The sequence below is a fragment of the Leptodactylus fuscus genome, chromosome 5, assembly GCF_031893055.1.
Source record: "Leptodactylus fuscus isolate aLepFus1 chromosome 5, aLepFus1.hap2, whole genome shotgun sequence".
Lineage (NCBI taxonomy): Eukaryota > Metazoa > Chordata > Amphibia > Anura > Leptodactylidae > Leptodactylus > Leptodactylus fuscus.
The window spans coordinates 25,356,097-25,372,198 of NC_134269.1; the positions used below are offsets into that span (position 1 = coordinate 25,356,097).

The 16,102-nt window shown below is 48.3% G+C and overlaps 47 non-coding genes across 47 annotated transcripts; all 47 read left to right on the forward strand.

The window, feature by feature from the left end:
* Nucleotides 1-8: 8 nt before the first annotated feature.
* Nucleotides 9-149, forward strand: LOC142205447 (U4 spliceosomal RNA). The gene has a single exon (XR_012716439.1). It is a non-coding gene; the product is annotated as a U4 spliceosomal RNA (small nuclear RNA).
* Nucleotides 150-352: 203 nt separating this feature from the next.
* Nucleotides 353-494, forward strand: LOC142205888 (U4 spliceosomal RNA). The gene has a single exon (XR_012716843.1). It is a non-coding gene; the product is annotated as a U4 spliceosomal RNA (small nuclear RNA).
* A 204-nt stretch (nt 495-698) lies between these two features.
* LOC142205202 (U4 spliceosomal RNA) lies at nt 699-839 on the forward strand. The gene has a single exon (XR_012716230.1). It is a non-coding gene; the product is annotated as a U4 spliceosomal RNA (small nuclear RNA).
* A 204-nt stretch (nt 840-1,043) lies between these two features.
* On the forward strand, nt 1,044-1,184 carry LOC142205271 (U4 spliceosomal RNA). Its single transcript, XR_012716295.1, has one exon. It is a non-coding gene; the product is annotated as a U4 spliceosomal RNA (small nuclear RNA).
* Nucleotides 1,185-1,388: 204 nt separating this feature from the next.
* Nucleotides 1,389-1,529, forward strand: LOC142205167 (U4 spliceosomal RNA). The gene has a single exon (XR_012716197.1). It is a non-coding gene; the product is annotated as a U4 spliceosomal RNA (small nuclear RNA).
* A 204-nt stretch (nt 1,530-1,733) lies between these two features.
* Nucleotides 1,734-1,874, forward strand: LOC142205448 (U4 spliceosomal RNA). The gene has a single exon (XR_012716440.1). It is a non-coding gene; the product is annotated as a U4 spliceosomal RNA (small nuclear RNA).
* A 204-nt stretch (nt 1,875-2,078) lies between these two features.
* Nucleotides 2,079-2,219, forward strand: LOC142205761 (U4 spliceosomal RNA). Its single transcript, XR_012716724.1, has one exon. It is a non-coding gene; the product is annotated as a U4 spliceosomal RNA (small nuclear RNA).
* A 204-nt stretch (nt 2,220-2,423) lies between these two features.
* Nucleotides 2,424-2,564, forward strand: LOC142205889 (U4 spliceosomal RNA). Its single transcript, XR_012716844.1, has one exon. It is a non-coding gene; the product is annotated as a U4 spliceosomal RNA (small nuclear RNA).
* A 204-nt stretch (nt 2,565-2,768) lies between these two features.
* LOC142205162 (U4 spliceosomal RNA) lies at nt 2,769-2,909 on the forward strand. The gene has a single exon (XR_012716192.1). It is a non-coding gene; the product is annotated as a U4 spliceosomal RNA (small nuclear RNA).
* A 198-nt stretch (nt 2,910-3,107) lies between these two features.
* On the forward strand, nt 3,108-3,249 carry LOC142205318 (U4 spliceosomal RNA). Its single transcript, XR_012716339.1, has one exon. It is a non-coding gene; the product is annotated as a U4 spliceosomal RNA (small nuclear RNA).
* Nucleotides 3,250-3,453: 204 nt separating this feature from the next.
* On the forward strand, nt 3,454-3,594 carry LOC142205838 (U4 spliceosomal RNA). Its single transcript, XR_012716796.1, has one exon. It is a non-coding gene; the product is annotated as a U4 spliceosomal RNA (small nuclear RNA).
* Nucleotides 3,595-3,798: 204 nt separating this feature from the next.
* Nucleotides 3,799-3,939, forward strand: LOC142205915 (U4 spliceosomal RNA). Its single transcript, XR_012716868.1, has one exon. It is a non-coding gene; the product is annotated as a U4 spliceosomal RNA (small nuclear RNA).
* Nucleotides 3,940-4,143: 204 nt separating this feature from the next.
* On the forward strand, nt 4,144-4,284 carry LOC142205918 (U4 spliceosomal RNA). Its single transcript, XR_012716871.1, has one exon. It is a non-coding gene; the product is annotated as a U4 spliceosomal RNA (small nuclear RNA).
* Nucleotides 4,285-4,482: 198 nt separating this feature from the next.
* Nucleotides 4,483-4,623, forward strand: LOC142205449 (U4 spliceosomal RNA). Its single transcript, XR_012716441.1, has one exon. It is a non-coding gene; the product is annotated as a U4 spliceosomal RNA (small nuclear RNA).
* A 204-nt stretch (nt 4,624-4,827) lies between these two features.
* Nucleotides 4,828-4,968, forward strand: LOC142205450 (U4 spliceosomal RNA). Its single transcript, XR_012716442.1, has one exon. It is a non-coding gene; the product is annotated as a U4 spliceosomal RNA (small nuclear RNA).
* Nucleotides 4,969-5,172: 204 nt separating this feature from the next.
* Nucleotides 5,173-5,313, forward strand: LOC142205168 (U4 spliceosomal RNA). The gene has a single exon (XR_012716198.1). It is a non-coding gene; the product is annotated as a U4 spliceosomal RNA (small nuclear RNA).
* A 204-nt stretch (nt 5,314-5,517) lies between these two features.
* On the forward strand, nt 5,518-5,658 carry LOC142205258 (U4 spliceosomal RNA). The gene has a single exon (XR_012716283.1). It is a non-coding gene; the product is annotated as a U4 spliceosomal RNA (small nuclear RNA).
* Nucleotides 5,659-5,863: 205 nt separating this feature from the next.
* LOC142205175 (U4 spliceosomal RNA) lies at nt 5,864-6,004 on the forward strand. Its single transcript, XR_012716205.1, has one exon. It is a non-coding gene; the product is annotated as a U4 spliceosomal RNA (small nuclear RNA).
* A 204-nt stretch (nt 6,005-6,208) lies between these two features.
* Nucleotides 6,209-6,349, forward strand: LOC142205233 (U4 spliceosomal RNA). The gene has a single exon (XR_012716259.1). It is a non-coding gene; the product is annotated as a U4 spliceosomal RNA (small nuclear RNA).
* A 204-nt stretch (nt 6,350-6,553) lies between these two features.
* Nucleotides 6,554-6,694, forward strand: LOC142205867 (U4 spliceosomal RNA). Its single transcript, XR_012716823.1, has one exon. It is a non-coding gene; the product is annotated as a U4 spliceosomal RNA (small nuclear RNA).
* Nucleotides 6,695-6,898: 204 nt separating this feature from the next.
* LOC142205197 (U4 spliceosomal RNA) lies at nt 6,899-7,037 on the forward strand. The gene has a single exon (XR_012716227.1). It is a non-coding gene; the product is annotated as a U4 spliceosomal RNA (small nuclear RNA).
* A 204-nt stretch (nt 7,038-7,241) lies between these two features.
* Nucleotides 7,242-7,382, forward strand: LOC142205451 (U4 spliceosomal RNA). The gene has a single exon (XR_012716443.1). It is a non-coding gene; the product is annotated as a U4 spliceosomal RNA (small nuclear RNA).
* A 204-nt stretch (nt 7,383-7,586) lies between these two features.
* LOC142205452 (U4 spliceosomal RNA) lies at nt 7,587-7,727 on the forward strand. Its single transcript, XR_012716444.1, has one exon. It is a non-coding gene; the product is annotated as a U4 spliceosomal RNA (small nuclear RNA).
* A 204-nt stretch (nt 7,728-7,931) lies between these two features.
* On the forward strand, nt 7,932-8,072 carry LOC142205453 (U4 spliceosomal RNA). The gene has a single exon (XR_012716445.1). It is a non-coding gene; the product is annotated as a U4 spliceosomal RNA (small nuclear RNA).
* A 204-nt stretch (nt 8,073-8,276) lies between these two features.
* Nucleotides 8,277-8,417, forward strand: LOC142205454 (U4 spliceosomal RNA). The gene has a single exon (XR_012716446.1). It is a non-coding gene; the product is annotated as a U4 spliceosomal RNA (small nuclear RNA).
* A 204-nt stretch (nt 8,418-8,621) lies between these two features.
* Nucleotides 8,622-8,762, forward strand: LOC142205455 (U4 spliceosomal RNA). Its single transcript, XR_012716447.1, has one exon. It is a non-coding gene; the product is annotated as a U4 spliceosomal RNA (small nuclear RNA).
* Nucleotides 8,763-8,966: 204 nt separating this feature from the next.
* Nucleotides 8,967-9,107, forward strand: LOC142205456 (U4 spliceosomal RNA). Its single transcript, XR_012716448.1, has one exon. It is a non-coding gene; the product is annotated as a U4 spliceosomal RNA (small nuclear RNA).
* A 204-nt stretch (nt 9,108-9,311) lies between these two features.
* On the forward strand, nt 9,312-9,452 carry LOC142205457 (U4 spliceosomal RNA). The gene has a single exon (XR_012716449.1). It is a non-coding gene; the product is annotated as a U4 spliceosomal RNA (small nuclear RNA).
* A 204-nt stretch (nt 9,453-9,656) lies between these two features.
* Nucleotides 9,657-9,797, forward strand: LOC142205319 (U4 spliceosomal RNA). The gene has a single exon (XR_012716340.1). It is a non-coding gene; the product is annotated as a U4 spliceosomal RNA (small nuclear RNA).
* A 205-nt stretch (nt 9,798-10,002) lies between these two features.
* Nucleotides 10,003-10,143, forward strand: LOC142205177 (U4 spliceosomal RNA). Its single transcript, XR_012716207.1, has one exon. It is a non-coding gene; the product is annotated as a U4 spliceosomal RNA (small nuclear RNA).
* Nucleotides 10,144-10,347: 204 nt separating this feature from the next.
* On the forward strand, nt 10,348-10,488 carry LOC142205878 (U4 spliceosomal RNA). The gene has a single exon (XR_012716834.1). It is a non-coding gene; the product is annotated as a U4 spliceosomal RNA (small nuclear RNA).
* Nucleotides 10,489-10,692: 204 nt separating this feature from the next.
* Nucleotides 10,693-10,833, forward strand: LOC142205458 (U4 spliceosomal RNA). The gene has a single exon (XR_012716450.1). It is a non-coding gene; the product is annotated as a U4 spliceosomal RNA (small nuclear RNA).
* Nucleotides 10,834-11,037: 204 nt separating this feature from the next.
* On the forward strand, nt 11,038-11,178 carry LOC142205851 (U4 spliceosomal RNA). The gene has a single exon (XR_012716808.1). It is a non-coding gene; the product is annotated as a U4 spliceosomal RNA (small nuclear RNA).
* Nucleotides 11,179-11,382: 204 nt separating this feature from the next.
* LOC142205293 (U4 spliceosomal RNA) lies at nt 11,383-11,523 on the forward strand. Its single transcript, XR_012716316.1, has one exon. It is a non-coding gene; the product is annotated as a U4 spliceosomal RNA (small nuclear RNA).
* Nucleotides 11,524-11,727: 204 nt separating this feature from the next.
* LOC142205459 (U4 spliceosomal RNA) lies at nt 11,728-11,868 on the forward strand. The gene has a single exon (XR_012716451.1). It is a non-coding gene; the product is annotated as a U4 spliceosomal RNA (small nuclear RNA).
* Nucleotides 11,869-12,072: 204 nt separating this feature from the next.
* LOC142205460 (U4 spliceosomal RNA) lies at nt 12,073-12,213 on the forward strand. The gene has a single exon (XR_012716452.1). It is a non-coding gene; the product is annotated as a U4 spliceosomal RNA (small nuclear RNA).
* Nucleotides 12,214-12,417: 204 nt separating this feature from the next.
* LOC142205189 (U4 spliceosomal RNA) lies at nt 12,418-12,558 on the forward strand. Its single transcript, XR_012716219.1, has one exon. It is a non-coding gene; the product is annotated as a U4 spliceosomal RNA (small nuclear RNA).
* Nucleotides 12,559-12,762: 204 nt separating this feature from the next.
* LOC142205190 (U4 spliceosomal RNA) lies at nt 12,763-12,903 on the forward strand. The gene has a single exon (XR_012716220.1). It is a non-coding gene; the product is annotated as a U4 spliceosomal RNA (small nuclear RNA).
* A 204-nt stretch (nt 12,904-13,107) lies between these two features.
* LOC142205227 (U4 spliceosomal RNA) lies at nt 13,108-13,248 on the forward strand. The gene has a single exon (XR_012716254.1). It is a non-coding gene; the product is annotated as a U4 spliceosomal RNA (small nuclear RNA).
* Nucleotides 13,249-13,445: 197 nt separating this feature from the next.
* LOC142205270 (U4 spliceosomal RNA) lies at nt 13,446-13,586 on the forward strand. Its single transcript, XR_012716294.1, has one exon. It is a non-coding gene; the product is annotated as a U4 spliceosomal RNA (small nuclear RNA).
* A 204-nt stretch (nt 13,587-13,790) lies between these two features.
* Nucleotides 13,791-13,931, forward strand: LOC142205461 (U4 spliceosomal RNA). Its single transcript, XR_012716453.1, has one exon. It is a non-coding gene; the product is annotated as a U4 spliceosomal RNA (small nuclear RNA).
* A 204-nt stretch (nt 13,932-14,135) lies between these two features.
* Nucleotides 14,136-14,276, forward strand: LOC142205462 (U4 spliceosomal RNA). Its single transcript, XR_012716454.1, has one exon. It is a non-coding gene; the product is annotated as a U4 spliceosomal RNA (small nuclear RNA).
* A 204-nt stretch (nt 14,277-14,480) lies between these two features.
* On the forward strand, nt 14,481-14,621 carry LOC142205191 (U4 spliceosomal RNA). Its single transcript, XR_012716221.1, has one exon. It is a non-coding gene; the product is annotated as a U4 spliceosomal RNA (small nuclear RNA).
* A 204-nt stretch (nt 14,622-14,825) lies between these two features.
* Nucleotides 14,826-14,966, forward strand: LOC142205192 (U4 spliceosomal RNA). The gene has a single exon (XR_012716222.1). It is a non-coding gene; the product is annotated as a U4 spliceosomal RNA (small nuclear RNA).
* A 204-nt stretch (nt 14,967-15,170) lies between these two features.
* LOC142205228 (U4 spliceosomal RNA) lies at nt 15,171-15,311 on the forward strand. The gene has a single exon (XR_012716255.1). It is a non-coding gene; the product is annotated as a U4 spliceosomal RNA (small nuclear RNA).
* Nucleotides 15,312-15,508: 197 nt separating this feature from the next.
* On the forward strand, nt 15,509-15,649 carry LOC142205400 (U4 spliceosomal RNA). The gene has a single exon (XR_012716407.1). It is a non-coding gene; the product is annotated as a U4 spliceosomal RNA (small nuclear RNA).
* Nucleotides 15,650-15,853: 204 nt separating this feature from the next.
* Nucleotides 15,854-15,994, forward strand: LOC142205463 (U4 spliceosomal RNA). The gene has a single exon (XR_012716455.1). It is a non-coding gene; the product is annotated as a U4 spliceosomal RNA (small nuclear RNA).
* Nucleotides 15,995-16,102: the final 108 nt, after the last annotated feature.

The window sequence follows — 16,102 nt, forward strand, 5'->3', positions numbered from 1 at the left end:
AAACCTTTAGCTTTGCGCAGTGGCAATATCATGGCCCATGAGGTGTAACCGAGGCGTGATTATTGCTAATTGAAAACTAAACCCAATACCCCGCCTTGATGACTTGAAATATAGTCAGCTTTGGCAATTTTTGCTAGTCTCTCAGGAGACTTCATTTCTTGTACAAACATTAGAAGAAACGTTTGGAAAGCGGAGCCGCTTCGCCCACGGGGGTGAAACAGGCAGGGAAGCCCCGCCCTGAATTATTCCACTCCCAGAATGCCTTGCAGAAGGGAGGGTCCGTTTTCTTTCGCCATGGCTTTACTAGGCTCCTCCTAACGAGGGTCAATTTCATGGGCACCTGGAAACCTTTAGCTTTGCGCAGAGGCAATATCATGGCCCATGAGGTGTAACCGAGGCGTGATTATTGCTAATTGAAAACTAAACCCAATTCCCCCGCCTTGATGACTTGAAATATAGTCAGCTTTGGCAATTTTTGCTAGTCTCTCAGGAGACTTCATTTCTTGTACAAACATTAGAAGAAACGTTTGGAAAGCGGAGCCGCGTCACCCACGGGGGTGAAACAGGAAGGGAAGCCCCGCCCTGAATTAATCCACTCCTAGAATGCCTTGCAGCAGGGAGGGGTCCGTTTTCTTTCGCCATGGCTTTACTAGGCTCCTCCTAACGAGGGTCAATTTCATGGGCACCTGGAAACCTTTAGCTTTGCGCATTGGCAATATCATGGCCCATGAGGTGTAACCGAGGCGTGATTATTGCTAATTGAAAACTAAACCCACTACCCCGCCTTGATGACTTGAAATAGAGTCAGCTTTGGCAATTTTTGCTAGTCTCTCCGGAGACTTCATTTCTTGTACAAACATTAGAAGAAACGTTTGGAAAGCGGAGCCGCTTCGCCCACGGGGGTGAAACAGGCAGGGAAGCCCCGCCCTGATTTATTCCACTCCCAGAATGCCTTGCAGAAGGGAGGGGTCCATTTTCTTTCGCCATGGCTTTACTAGGCTCCTCCTAACGATTGATAAGTTCATGGGCACCTGGAAACCTTTAGCTTTGCGCAGTGGCAATATCATGGCCCATGAGGTGTAACCGAGGCGTGATTATTGCTAATTGCAAACTAAACCCAATACCCCGCCTTGATGACTTGAAATAGAGTCAGCTTTGGCAATTTTTGCTAGTCTGTCCGGAGACTTCATTTCTTGTACAAACATTAGAAGAAACGTTTGGAATGCGGAGCCGCTTCGCCCACGGGGGTGAAACAGGCAGGGAAGCCCCGCCCTGAATTATTCCACTCCCAGAATGCCTTGCAGAAGAGAGGGGTCCGTTTTCTTTCGCCATGGCTTTACTAGGCTCCTCCTAACGAGGGTCAATTTCATGGGCACCTGGAAACCTTTAGCTTTGCGCAGTGGCAATATCATGGCCCATGAGGTGTAACCGAGGCGTGATTTTTGCTAATTGAAAACTAAACTCAATACCCCGCCTTGATGACTTGAAATATAGTCAGCTTTGGCAATTTTTGCTAGTCTCTCAGGAGTCTTCATTTCTTGTACAAACATTAGAAGAAACATTTGAAAAGCGGAGCCGCTTCGCCCACGGGGGTGAAACAGGCAGGGAAGCCCCGCCCTGAATTATTCCACTCCCAGAATGCCTTGCAGAAGGGAGGGGTCCGTTTTCTTTTGCCATGGCTTTACTAGGCTCCTCCTAACGAGGGTCAATTTCATGGGCACCTGGAAACCTTTAGCTTTGCGCAGTGGCAATATCATGGCCCATGAGGTGTAACCGAGGCGTGATTATTGCTAATTGAAAACTAAACCCAATACCCCGCCTTGATGACTTGAAATATAGTCAGCTTTGGCAATTTTTGCTAGTCTCTCAGGAGACTTCATTTCTTGTACAAACATTAGAAGAAACGTTTGGAAAGCGGAGCCGCTTCGCCCACGGGGGTGAAACAGGCAGGGAAGCCCCGCCCTGAATTATTCCACTCCCAGAATGCCTTGCAGAAGGGAGGGGTCCATTTTCTTTCGCCATGGCTTTACTAGGCTCCTCCTAACGATTGATAAGTTCATGGGCACCTGGAAACCTTTAGCTTTGCGCAGTGGCAATATCATGGCCCATGAGGTGTAACCGAGGCGTGATTATTGCTAATTGAAAACTAAACCCAATACCCCGCCTTGATGACTTGAAATAGAGTCAGCTTTGGCAATTTTTGCTAGTCTCTCCGGAGACTTCATTTCTTGTACAAACATTAGAAGAAACGTTTGGAAAGCGGAGCCGCTTCGCCCACGGGGGTGAAACAGGCAGGGAAGCCCCGCCCTGAATTATTCCACTCCGAGAATGCCTTGCAGAAGGGAGGGGTCCGTTTTCTTTCGCCATGGCTTTACTAGGCTCCTCCTAACGAGGGTCAATTTCATGGGCACCTGGAAACCTTTAGCTTTGCGCAGTGGCAATATCATAGCCCATGAGGTGTAACCGAGGCGTGATTATTGCTAATTGAAAACTAAACCCAATACCCCGCCTTGATGACTTGAAATATAGTCAGCTTTAGCAATTTTTGCTAGTCTCTCAGGAGACTTCATTTCTTGTACAAACATTAGAAGAAACGTTTGGAAAGCGGAGCCGATTCGCCCACGGGGGTGAAACAGGCAGGGAAGCCCCGCCCTGAATTATTCCACTCCCAGAATGCCTTGCAGAAGGGAGGGGTCCGTTTTCTTTCGCCATGGCTTTACTAGGCTCCTCCTAACGAGGGTCAATTTCATGGGCACCTGGAAACCTTTAGCTTTGCGCAGTGGCAATATCATGGCCCATGAGGTGTAACCGAGGCGTGATTATTGCTAATTGAAAACTAAACCCAATACCCCGCCTTGATGACTTGAAATATAGTCAGCTTTAGCAATTTTTGCTAGTCTCTCAGGAGACTTCATTTCTTGTACAAACATTAGAAGAAACGTTTGGAAAGCGAAGCCGCTTCGCCCACGGGGGTGAAACAGGCAGGGAAGCCCCGCCCTGAATTATTCCACTCCCAGAATGCCTTGCAGAAGGGAGGGGTCCGTTTTCTTTCGCTTTACTAGGCTCCTCCTAACGAAGGTCAATTTCATGGGCACCTGGAAACCTTTAGCTTTGCGCAGTGGCAATAACATGGCCCATGAGGTGTAACCGAGGCGTGATTATTGCTAATTGAAAACTAAACCCAATTCCCCCGCCTTGATGACTTGAAATATAGTCAGCTTTAGCAATTTTTGCTAGTCTCTCAGGAGACTTCATTTCTTGTACAAACATTAGAAGAAACGTTTGGAAAGCGGAGCCGCTTCACCCACGGGGGTGAAACAGGAAGGGAAGCCCCGCCCTAAATTAATCCACTCCTAGAATGCCTTGCAGCAGGGAGGGGTCCGTTTTCTTTCGCCATGGCTTTACTAGGCTCCTCCTAACGAGGGTCAATTTCATGGGCACCTGGAAACCTTTAGCTTTGAGCATTGGCAATATCATGGCCCATGAGGTGTAACCGAGGCGTGATTATTGCTAATTGAAAACTAAACCCAATACCCCGCCTTGTTGACTTGAAATAGAGTCAGCTTTGGCAATTTTTGCTAGTCTCTCCGGAGACTTCATTTCTTGTACAAACATTAGAAGAAACGTTTGGAAAGCGGAGCCGCTTCGCCCACGGGGGTGAAACAGGCAGGGAAGCCCCGCCCTGAATTATTCCACTCCCAGAATGCCTTGCAGAAGGGAGGGGTCCATTTTCTTTCGCCATGGCTTTACTAGGCTCCTCCTAACGAGGGTCAATTTCATGGGCACCTGGAAACCTTTAGCTTTGCGCAGTGGCAATATCATGGCCCATGAGGTGTAACCGAGGCGTGATTATTGCTAATTGAAAACTAAACCCAATACCCCGCCTTTATGACTTGAAATATAGTCAGCTTTGGCAATTTTTGCTAGTCTCTCAGGAGACTTCATTTCTTGTACAAACATTAGAAGAAACGTTTGGAAAGCGGAGCCGCTTCGCCCACGGGGGTGAAACAGGCAGGGAAGCCCCGCCCTGAATTATTCCACTCCCAGAATGCCTTGCAGAAGGGAGGGGTCCGTTTTCTTTCGCCATGGCTTTACTAGGCTCCTCCTAACGAGGGTCAATTTCATGGGCACCTGGAAACCTTTAGCTTTGCGCAGTGGCAATATCATGGCCCATGAGGTGTAACCGAGGCGTGATTATTGCTAATTGAAAACTAAACCCAATACCCAGCCTTGATGACTTGAAATATAGTCAGCTTTGGCAATTTTTGCTAGTCTCTCCGGAGACTTCATTTCTTGTACAAACATTAGAAGAAACGTTTGGAAAGCGGAGCCGCTTCGCCCACGGGGGTGAAACAGGCAGGGAAGCCCCGCCCTGAATTATTCCACTCCCAGAATGCCTTTCAGAAGGGAGGGGTCCGTTTTCTTTCGCTTTACTAGGCTCCTCCTAACGAAGGTCAATTTCATGGGCACCTGGAAACCTTTAGCTTTGCGCAGTGGCAATATCATGGCCCATGAGGTGTAACCGAGGCGTGATTATTGCTAATTGAAAACTAAACCCAATACCCCGCCTTGATGACTTGAAATATAGTCAGCTTTGGCAATTTTTGCTAGTCTCTCAGGAGACTTCATTTCTTGTACAAACATTAGAAGAAACCTTTGGAAAGCGGAGCCGCTTCGCCCACGGGGGTGAAACAGGCAGGGAAGCCCCGCCCTGAAATATTCCACTCCCAGAATGCCTTGCAGAAGGGAGGGGTCCGTTTTCTTTCGCCATGGCTTTACTAGGCTCCTCCTAACGAGGGTCAATTTCATGGGCACCTGGAAACCTTTAGCTTTGCGCAGTGGCAATATCATGGCCCATGAGGTGTAACCGAGGCGTGATTATTGCTAATTGAAAACTAAACCCAATACCCCGCCTTGATGACTTGAAATATAGTCAGCTTTGGCAATTTTTGCTAGTCTCTCAGGAGACTTCATTTCTTGTACAAACATTAGAAGAAACCTTTGGAAAGCGGAGCCGCTTCGCCCACGGGGGTGAAACAGGCAGGGAAGCCCCGCCCTGAATTATTCCACTCCCAGAATGCCTTGCAGAAGGGAGGGGTCCGTTTTCTTTCGCCATGGCTTTACTAGGCTCCTCCTAACGAGGGTCAATTTCATGGGCACCTGGAAACCTTTAGCTTTGCGCAGTGGCAATATCATGGCCCATGAGGTGTAACCGAGGCTTGATTATTGCTAATTGAAAACTAAACCCAATACCCCGCCTTGATGACTTGAAATATAGTCAGTTTTGGCAATTTTTGCTAGTCTCTCAGGAGACTTCATTTCTTGTACAAACATTAGAAGAAACGTTTGGAAAGCGGAGCCGCTTCGCCCACGGGGGTGAAACAGGCAGGGAAGCCCCGCCCTGAATTATTCCACTCCCAGAATGCCTTGCAGAAGGGAGGGGTCCGTTTTCTTTCGCCATGGCTTTACTAGGCTCCTCCTAACGAGGGTCAATTTCATGGGCACCTGGAAACCGTTAGCTTTGCGCAGTGGCAATATCATGGCCCATGAGGTGTAACCGAGGCGTGATTATTGCTAATTGAAAACTAAACCCAATACCACGCCATGATGACTTGAAATATAGTCAGCTTTGGCAATTTTTGCTAGTCTCTCAGGAGACTTCATTTCTAGTACAAACGTTAGAAGAAACCTTTGGAAAGCGGAGCCGCTTCGCCCACGGGGGTGAAACAGGCAGGGAAGCCCCGCCCTGAATTATTCCACTCCCAGAATGCCTTGCAGAAGGGAGGGGGTCCGTTTTCTATCGCCATGGCTTTACTAGGCTCCTCCTAACGAGGGTCAATTTCATGGGCACCTGGAAACCTTTAGCTTTGCGCAGTGGCAATATCATGGCCCATGAGGTGTAACCGAGGCGTGATTATTGCTAATTGAGAACTAAACCCAATACCCCGCCTTGATGACTTGAAATATAGTCAGCTTTGGCAATTTTTGCTAGTCTCTCAGGAGACTTCATTTCTTGTACAAACATTAGAAGAAACCTTTGGAAAGCGGAGCCGCTTCGCCCACGGGGGTGAAACAGGCAGGGAAGCCCCACCCTGAATTATTCCACTCCCAGAATGCGTTGCAGAAGGGAGGGGTCCGTTTTCTTTCGCCATGGCTTTACTAGGCTCCTCCTAACGAGGGTCAATTTCATGTGCACCTGGAAACCTTTAGCTTTGCGCAGCGGCAATATCATGGCCCATGAGGTGTAACCGATGCGTGATTATTGCTAATTGAAAACTAAACCCAATACCCCGCCTTGATGACTTGAAATATAGTCAGCTTTGGCAATTTTTGCTAGTCTCTCAGGAGACTTCATTTCTTGTACAAACATTAGAAGAAACCTTTGGAAAGCAGAGCCGCTTCGCTAACGGGGGTGAAACAGGCAGGGAAGCCCCGCCCTGAATTATTCCACTCCCAGAATGCCTTGCAGAAGGGAGGGGTCCGTTTTCTTTCGCCATGGCTTTACTAGGCTCCTCCTAACGAGGGTCAATTTCATGGGCACCTGGAAACCGTTAGCTTTGCGCAGTGGCAATATCATGGCCTATGAGGTGTAACCGAGGCGTGATTATTGCTAATTGAAAACTAAACCCAATACCCCGCCATGATGACTTGAAATATAGTCAGCTTTGGCAATTTTTGCTAGTCTCTCAGGAGACTTCATTTCTTGTACAAACATTAGAAGAAACCTTTGGAAAGCGGAGCCGCTTCGCCCACGGGGGTGAAACAGGCAGGGAAGCCCCGCCCTGAATTATTCCACTCCCAGAATGCCTTGCAGAAGGGAGGGGTCCGTTTTCTTTCGCCATGGCTTTACTAGGCTCCTCCTAACGAGGGTCAATTTCATGGGCACCTGGAAACCGTTAGCTTTGCGCAGTGGCAATATCATGGCCTATGAGGTGTAACCGAGGCGTGATTATTGCTAATTGAAAACTAAACCCAATACCCCGCCATGATGACTTGAAATATAGTCAGCTTTGGCAATTCTTGCTAGTCTCTGGAGACTTCATTTCTTGTACAAACATTAGAAGAAACCTTTGGAAAGCGGAGCCGCTTCGCCCACGGGGGTGAAACAGGCAGGGAAGCCCCGCCCTGAATTATTCCACTCCCAGAATGTCTTGCAGAAGGGAGGGGTCCGTTTTCTTTCGCCATGGCTTTACTAGGCTCCTCCTAACGAGGGTCAATTTCATGGGCACCTGGAAACCATTAGCTTTGCGCAGTGGCAATATCATGGCCCATGAGGTGTAACCGAGGCGTGATTATTGCTAATTGAAAACTAAACCCAATACCCCGCCTTGATGACTTGAAATATAGTCAGCTTTGGCAATTTTTGCTAGTCTCTCAGGAGACTTCATTTCTTGTACAAACATTAGAAGAAACCTTTGGAAAGCGGAGCCGCTTCGCCCACGGGGGTGAAACAGGCAGGGAAGCCCCACCCTGAATTATTCCACTCCCAGAATGCCTTGCAGAAGAGAGGGGTCCGTTTTCTTTCGCCATGGCTTTACTAGGCTCCTCCTAACGAGGGTCAATTTCATGGGCACCTGGAAACCTTTAGCTTTGCGCAGTGGCAATATCATGGCCCATGAGGTGTAACCGAGGCGTGATTATTGCTAATTGAAAACTAAACCCAATACCCCGCCTTGATGACTTGAAATATAGTCAGCTTTGGCAATTTTTGCTAGTCTCTCAGGAGACTTCATTTCTTGTACAAACATTAGAAGAAACCTTTGGAAAGCGGAGCCGCTTCGCCCACGGGGGTGAAACAGGCAGGGAAGCCCCGCCCTGAATTATTCCACTCCCAGAATGCCTTGCAGAAGGGAGGGGTCCGTTTTCTTTCGCCATGGCTTTACTAGGCTCCTCCTAACGAGGGTCAATTTCATGGGCACCTGGAAACCTTTAGCTTTGCGCAGTGGCAATATCATGGCCCATGAGGTGTAACCGAGGCGTGATTATTGCTAATTGAAAACTAAACCCAATACCCCGCCTTGATGACTTGAAATATAGTCAGCTTTGGCAATTTTTGCTAGTCTCTCAGGAGACTTCATTTCTTGTACAAACATTAGAAGAAACCTTTGGAAAGCGGAGCCGCTTCGCCCACGGGGGTGAAACAGGCAGGGAAGCCCCGCCCTGAATTATTCCACTCCCAGAATGTGTTGCAGAAGGGAGGGGTCCGTTTTCTTTCGCCATGGCTTTACTAGGCTCCTCCTAACGAGGGTCAATTTCATGGGCACCTGGAAACCTTTAGCTTTGCGCAGTGGCAATATCATGGCCCATGAGGTGTAACCGAGGCGTGATTATTGCTAATTGAAAACTAAACCCAATACCCCGCCTTGATGACTTGAAATATAGTCAGCTTTGGCAATTTTTGCTAGTCTCTCAGGAGACTTCATTTCTTGTACAAACATTAGAAGAAACCTTTGGAAAGCGGAGCCGCTTCGCCCACGGGGGTGAAACAGGCAGGGAAGCCCCGCCCTGAATTATTCCACTCCCAGAATGCCTTGCAGAAGGGAGGGGTCCGTTTTCTTTCGCCATGGCTTTACTAGGCTCCTCCTAACGAGGGTCAATTTCATGGGCACCTGGAAACCTTTAGCTTTGCGCAGTGGCAATATCATGGCCCATGAGGTGTAACCGAGGCGTGATTATTGCTAATTGAAAACTAAACCCAATACCCCGCCTTGATGACTTGAAATATAGTCAGCTTTGGCAATTTTTGCTAGTCTCTCAGGAGACTTCATTTCTTGTACAAACATTAGAAGAAACCTTTGGAAAGCGGAGCCGCTTCGCCCACGGGGGTGAAACAGGCAGGGAAGCCCCGCCCTGAATTATTCCACTCCCAGAATGTGTTGCAGAAGGGAGGGGTCCGTTTTCTTTCGCCATGGCTTTACTAGGCTCCTCCTAACGAGGGTCAATTTCATGGGCACCTGGAAACCTTTAGCTTTGCGCAGTGGCAATATCATGGCCCATGAGGTGTAACCGAGGCGTGATTATTGCTAATTGAAAACTAAACCCAATACCCCGCCTTGATGACTTGAAATATAGTCAGCTTTGGCAATTTTTGCTAGTCTCTCAGGAGACTTCATTTCTTGTACAAACATTAGAAGAAACCTTTGGAAAGCGGAGCCGCTTCGCCCACGGGGGTGAAACAGGCAGGGAAGCCCCGCCCTGAATTATTCCACTCCCAGAATGCCTTGCAGAAGGGAGGGGTCCGTTTTCTTTCGCCATGGCTTTACTAGGCTCCTCCTAACGAGGGTCAATTTCATGGGCACCTGGAAACCTTTAGCTTTGCGCAGTGGCAATATCATGGCCCATGAGGTGTAACCGAGGCGTGATTATTGCTAATTGAAAACTAAACCCAATACCCCGCCTTGATGACTTGAAATATAGTCAGCTTTGGCAATTTTTGCTAGTCTCTCAGGAGACTTCATTTCTTGTACAAACATTAGAAGAAACCTTTGGAAAGCGGAGCCGCTTCGCCCACGGGGGTGAAACAGGCAGGGAAGCCCCGCCCTGAATTATTCCACTCCCAGAATGCCTTGCAGAAGGGAGGGGTCCGTTTTCTTTCGCCATGGCTTTACTAGGCTCCTCCTAACGAGGGTCAATTTCATGGGCACCTGGAAACCGTTAGCTTTGCGCAGTGGCAATATCATGGCCCATGAGGAGTAACCGAGGCGTTATTATTGCTAATTAAAAACTAAACCCAATACCCCGCCTTGATGACTTGAAATATAGTCAGCTTTGGCAATTTTTGCTAGTCTCTCAGGAGACTTCATTTCTTGTACAAACATTAGAAGAAACCTTTGGAAAGCGGAGCCGCTTCACCCACGGGGGTGAAACAGGCAGGGAAGCCCCGCCCTGAATTATTCCACTCCCAGAATGCCTTGCAGAAGGGAGGGGGTCCGTTTTCTATCGCCATGGCTTTACTAGGCTCCTCCTAACGAGGGTCAATTTCATGGGCACCTGGAAACCTTTAGCTTTGCGCAGTGGCAATATCATGGCCCATGAGGTGTAACCGAGGCGTGATTATTGCTAATTGAGAACTAAACCCAATACCCCGCCTTGATGACTTGAAATATAGTCAGCTTTGGCAATTTTTGCTAGTCTCTCAGGAGACTTCATTTCTTGTACAAACATTAGAAGAAACCTTTGGAAAGCAGAGCCGCTTCGCTCACGGGGGTGAAACAGGCAGGGAAGCCCCGCCCTGAATTATTCCACTCCCAGAATGCCTTGCAGAAGGGAGGGGTCCGTTTTCTTTCGCCATGGCTTTACTAGGCTCCTCCTAACGAGGGTCAATTTCATGGGCACCTGGAAACCGTTAGCTTTGCGCAGTGGCAATATCATGGCCTATGAGGTGTAACCGAGGCGTGATTATTGCTAATTGAAAACTAAACCCAATACCCCGCCATGATGACTTGAAATATAGTCAGCTTTGGCAATTTTTGCTAGTCTCTCAGGAGACTTCATTTCTTGTACAAACATTAGAAGAAACCTTTGGAAAGCGGAGCCGCTTCGCCCACGGGGGTGAAACAGGCAGGGAAGCCCCGCCCTGAATTATTCCACTCCCAGAATGCCTTGCAGAAGGGAGGGGTCCGTTTTCTTTCGCCATGGCTTTACTAGGCTCCTCCTAACGAGGGTCAATTTCATGGGCACCTGGAAACCTTTAGCTTTGCGCAGTGGCAATATCATGGCCCATGAGGTGTAACCGAGGCGTGATTATTGCTAATTGAAAACTAAACCCAATACCCCGCCTTGATGACTTGAAATATAGTCAGCTTTGGCAATTTTTGCTAGTCTCTCAGGAGACTTCATTTCTTGTACAAACATTAGAAGAAACCTTTGGAAAGCGGAGCCGCTTCGCCCACGGGGGTGAAACAGGCAGGGAAGCCCCGCCCTGAATTATTCCACTCCCAGAATGCCTTGCAGAAGGGAGGGGTCCGTTTTCTTTCGCCATGGCTTTACTAGGCTCCTCCTAACGAGGGTCAATTTCATGGGCACCTGGAAACCTTTAGCTTTGCGCAGTGGCAATATCATGGCCCATGAGGTGTAACCGAGGCGTGATTATTGCTAATTGAAAACTAAACCCAATACCCCGCCTTGATGACTTGAAATATAGTCAGCTTTGGCAATTTTTGCTAGTCTCTCAGGAGTCTTCATTTCTTGTACAAACATTAGAAGAAACCTTTGGAAAGCGGAGCCGCTTCGCTCACGGGGGTGAAACAGGCAGGGAAGCCCCGCCCTGAATTATTCCACTCCCAGAATGCCTTGCGGAAGGGAGGGGTCCGTTTTCTTTCGCCATGGCTTTACTAGGCTCCTCCTAACGAGGGTCAATTTCATGGGCACCTGGAAACCGTTAGCTTTGCGCAGTGGCAATATCATGGCCTATGAGGTGTAACCGAGGCGTGATTATTGCTAATTGAAAACTAAACCCAATACCCCGCCTTGATGACTTGAAATATAGTCAGCTTTGGCAATTTTTGCTAGTCTCTCAGGAGACTTCATTTCTTGTACAAACATTAGAAGAAACCTTTGGAAAGCGGAGCCGCTTCGCCCACGGGGGTGAAACAGGCAGGGAAGCCCCGCCCTGAATTATTCCACTCCCAGAATGCCTTGCAGAAGGGAGGGGTCCGTTTTCTTTCGCCATGGCTTTACTAGGCTCCTCCTAACGAGGGTCAATTTCATGGGCACCTGGAAACCTTTAGCTTTGCGCAGTGGCAATATCATGGCCCATGAGGTGTAACCGAGGCGTGATTATTGCTAATTGAAAACTAAACCCAATACCCCGCCTTGATGACTTGAAATATAGTCAGCTTTGGCAATTTTTGCTAGTCTCTCAGGAGACTTCATTTCTTGTACAAACATTAGAAGAAACCTTTGGAAAGCGGAGCCGCTTCGCCCACGGGGGTGAAACAGGCAGGGAAGCCCCGCCCTGAATTATTCCACTCCCAGAATGCCTTGCAGAAGGGAGGGGTCCGTTTTCTTTCGCCATGGCTTTACTAGGCTCCTCCTAACGAGGGTCAATAACATGGGCACCTGGAAACCTTTAGCTTTGCGCAGTGGCAATATCATGGCCCATGAGGTGTAACCGAGGCGTGATTATTGCTAATTGAAAACTAAACCCAATACCCCGCCTTGATGACTTGAAATATAGTCAGCTTTGGCAATTTTTGCTAGTCTCTCAGGAGACTTCATTTCTTGTACAAACATTAGAAGAAACCTTTGGAAAGCGGAGCCGCTTCGCCCACGGGGGTGAAACAGGCAGGGAAGCCCCGCCCTGAATTATTCCACTCCCAGAATGCCTTGCAGAAGGGAGGGGTCCGTTTTCTTTCGCCATGGCTTTACTAGGCTCCTCCTAACGAGGGTCAATTTCATGGGCACCTGGAAACCGTTAGCTTTGCGCAGTGGCAATATCATGGCCCATGAGGTGTAACCGAGGCATGATTATTGCTAATTGAAAACTAAACCCAATACCACGCATTGATGACTTGAAATATAGTCAGCTTTGGCAATTTTTGCTAGTCTCTCAGGAGACTTCATTTCTTGTACAAACATTAGAAGAAACCTTTGGAAAGCGGAGCCGCTTCGCCCACGGGGGTGAAACAGGCAGGGAAGCCCCGCCCTGAATTATTCCACTCCCAGAATGCCTTGCAGAAGGGAGGGGTCCGTTTTCTTTCGCCATGGCTTTACTAGGCTCCTCCTAACGAGGGTCAATTTCATGGGCACCTGGAAACCGTTAGCTTTGCGCAGTGGCAATATCATGGCCCATGAGGTGTAACCGAGGCATGATTATTGCTAATTGAAAACTAAACCCAATACCACGCATTGATGACTTGAAATATAGTCAGCTTTGGCAATTTTTGCTAGTCTCTCAGGAGACTTCATTTCTTGTACAAACATTAGAAGAAACCTTTGGAAAGCGGAGCCGCTTCGCCCACGGGGGTGAAACAGGCAGGGAAGCCCCGCCCTGAATTATTCCACTCCCAGAATGTGTTGCAGAAGGGAGGGGTCCGTTTTCTTTCGCCATGGCTTTACTAGGCTCCTCCTAACGAGGGTCAATTTCATGGGCACCTGGAAACCTTTAGCTTTGCGCAGTGGCAATATCATGGCCCATGAGGTGTAACCGAGGCGTAATTATTGCTAATTGAAAACTAAACCCAATACCCCGCCTTGATGACTTGAAATATTGTCAGCTTTGGCAATTTTTGCTAGTCTCTCAGGAGACTTCATTTCTTGTACAAACATTAGAAGAAACCTTTGGAAAGTGGAGCCGCTTCGCTCACGGGGTGAAACAGGCAGGGAAGCCCCACCCTGAATTATTCCACTCCCAGAATGCCTTGCAGAAGGGAGGGGTCTGTTTTCTTTCGCTTTACTAGGCTCCTCCTAACGAAGGTCAATTTCATGGGCACCTGGAAACCTTTAGCTTTGCGCAGTGGCAATATCATGGCCTATGAGGTGTAACCGAGGCATGATTATTGCTAATTGAAAACTAAACCCAATACCCCGCCTTGATGACTTGAAATATAGTCAGCTTTGGCAATTTTTGCTAGTCTCTCAGGAGACTTCATTTCTTGTACAAACATTAGAAGAAACCTTTGGAAAGCGGAGCCGCTTCGCCCACGGGGGTGAAACAGGCAGGGAAGCCCCGCCCTGAATTATTCCACTCCCAGAATGCCTTGCAGAAGGGAGGGGTCCGTTTTCTTTCGCCATGGCTTTACTAGGCTCCTCCTAACGAGGGTCAATTTCATGGGCACCTGGAAACCTTTAGCTTTGCGCAGTGGCAATATCATGGCCCATGAGGTGTAACCGAGGCGTGATTATTGCTAATTGAAAACTAAACCCAATACCCCGCCTTGATGACTTGAAATATAGTCAGCTTTGGCAATTTTTGCTAGTCTCTCAGGAGACTTCATTTCTTGTACAAACATTAGAAGAAACCTTTGGAAAGCGGAGCCGCTTCGCCCACGGGGGTGAAACAGGCAGGGAAGCCCCGCCCTGAATTATTCCACTCCCAGAATGCCTTGCAGAAGGGAGGGGTCCGTTTTCTTTCGCCATGGCTTTACTAGGCTCCTCCTAACGAGGGTCAATAACATGGGCACCTGGAAACCTTTAGCTTTGCGCAGTGGCAATATCATGGCCCATGAGGTGTAACCGAGGCGTGATTATTGCTAATTGAAAACTAAACCCAATACCCCGCCTTGATGACTTGAAATATAGTCAGCTTTGGCAATTTTTGCTAGTCTCTCAGGAGACTTCATTTCTTGTACAAACATTAGAAGAAACCTTTGGAAAGCGGAGCCGCTTCGCCCACGGGGGTGAAACAGGCAGGGAAGCCCCGCCCTGAATTATTCCACTCCCAGAATGCCTTGCAGAAGGGAGGGGTCCGTTTTCTTTCGCCATGGCTTTACTAGGCTCCTCCTAACGAGGGTCAATTTCATGGGCACCTGGAAACCGTTAGCTTTGCGCAGTGGCAATATCATGGCCCATGAGGTGTAACCGAGGCATGATTATTGCTAATTGAAAACTAAACCCAATACCACGCATTGATGACTTGAAATATAGTCAGCTTTGGCAATTTTTGCTAGTCTCTCAGGAGACTTCATTTCTTGTACAAACATTAGAAGAAACCTTTGGAAAGCGGAGCCGCTTCGCCCACGGGGGTGAAACAGGCAGGGAAGCCCCGCCCTGAATTATTCCACTCCCAGAATGCCTTGCAGAAGGGAGGGGTCCGTTTTCTTTCGCCATGGCTTTACTAGGCTCCTCCTAACGAGGGTCAATTTCATGGGCACCTGGAAACCGTTAGCTTTGCGCAGTGGCAATATCATGGCCCATGAGGTGTAACCGAGGCATGATTATTGCTAATTGAAAACTAAACCCAATACCACGCATTGATGACTTGAAATATAGTCAGCTTTGGCAATTTTTGCTAGTCTCTCAGGAGACTTCATTTCTTGTACAAACATTAGAAGAAACCTTTGGAAAGCGGAGCCGCTTCGCCCACGGGGGTGAAACAGGCAGGGAAGCCCCGCCCTGAATTATTCCACTCCCAGAATGTGTTGCAGAAGGGAGGGGTCCGTTTTCTTTCGCCATGGCTTTACTAGGCTCCTCCTAACGAGGGTCAATTTCATGGGCACCTGGAAACCTTTAGCTTTGCGCAGTGGCAATATCATGGCCCATGAGGTGTAACCGAGGCGTAATTATTGCTAATTGAAAACTAAACCCAATACCCCGCCTTGATGACTTGAAATATTGTCAGCTTTGGCAATTTTTGCTAGTCTCTCAGGAGACTTCATTTCTTGTACAAACATTAGAAGAAACCTTTGGAAAGTGGAGCCGCTTCGCTCACGGGGTGAAACAGGCAGGGAAGCCCCACCCTGAATTATTCCACTCCCAGAATGCCTTGCAGAAGGGAGGGGTCTGTTTTCTTTCGCTTTACTAGGCTCCTCCTAACGAAGGTCAATTTCATGGGCACCTGGAAACCTTTAGCTTTGCGCAGTGGCAATATCATGGCCCATGAGGTGTAACCGAGGCATGATTATTGCTAATTGAAAACTAAACCCAATACCCCGCCTTGATGACTTGAAATATAGTCAGCTTTGGCAATTTTTGCTAGTCTCTCAGGAGACTTCATTTCTTGTACAAACATTAGAAGAAACCTTTGGAAAGCGGAGCCGCTTCGCCCACGGGGGTGAAACAGGCAGGGAAGCCCCGCCCTGAATTATTCCACTCCCAGAATGCCTTGCAGAAGGGAGGGGTCCGTTTTCTTTCGCCATGGCTTTACTAGGCTCCTCCTAACGAGGGTCAATTTCATGGGCACCTGGAAACCTTTAGCTTTGCGCAGTGGCAATATCATGGCCCATGAGGTGTAACCGAGGCGTGATTATTGCTAATTGAAAACTAAACCCAATACCCCGCCTTGATGACTTGAAATATAGTCAGCTTTGGCAATTTTTGCTAGTCTCTCAGGAGACTTCATTTCTTGTACAAACATTAGAAGAAACCTTTGGAAAGTGGAGCCGCTTCGCTCACGGGGTGAAACAGGCAGGGAAGCCCCACCCTGAATTATTCCACTCCCAGA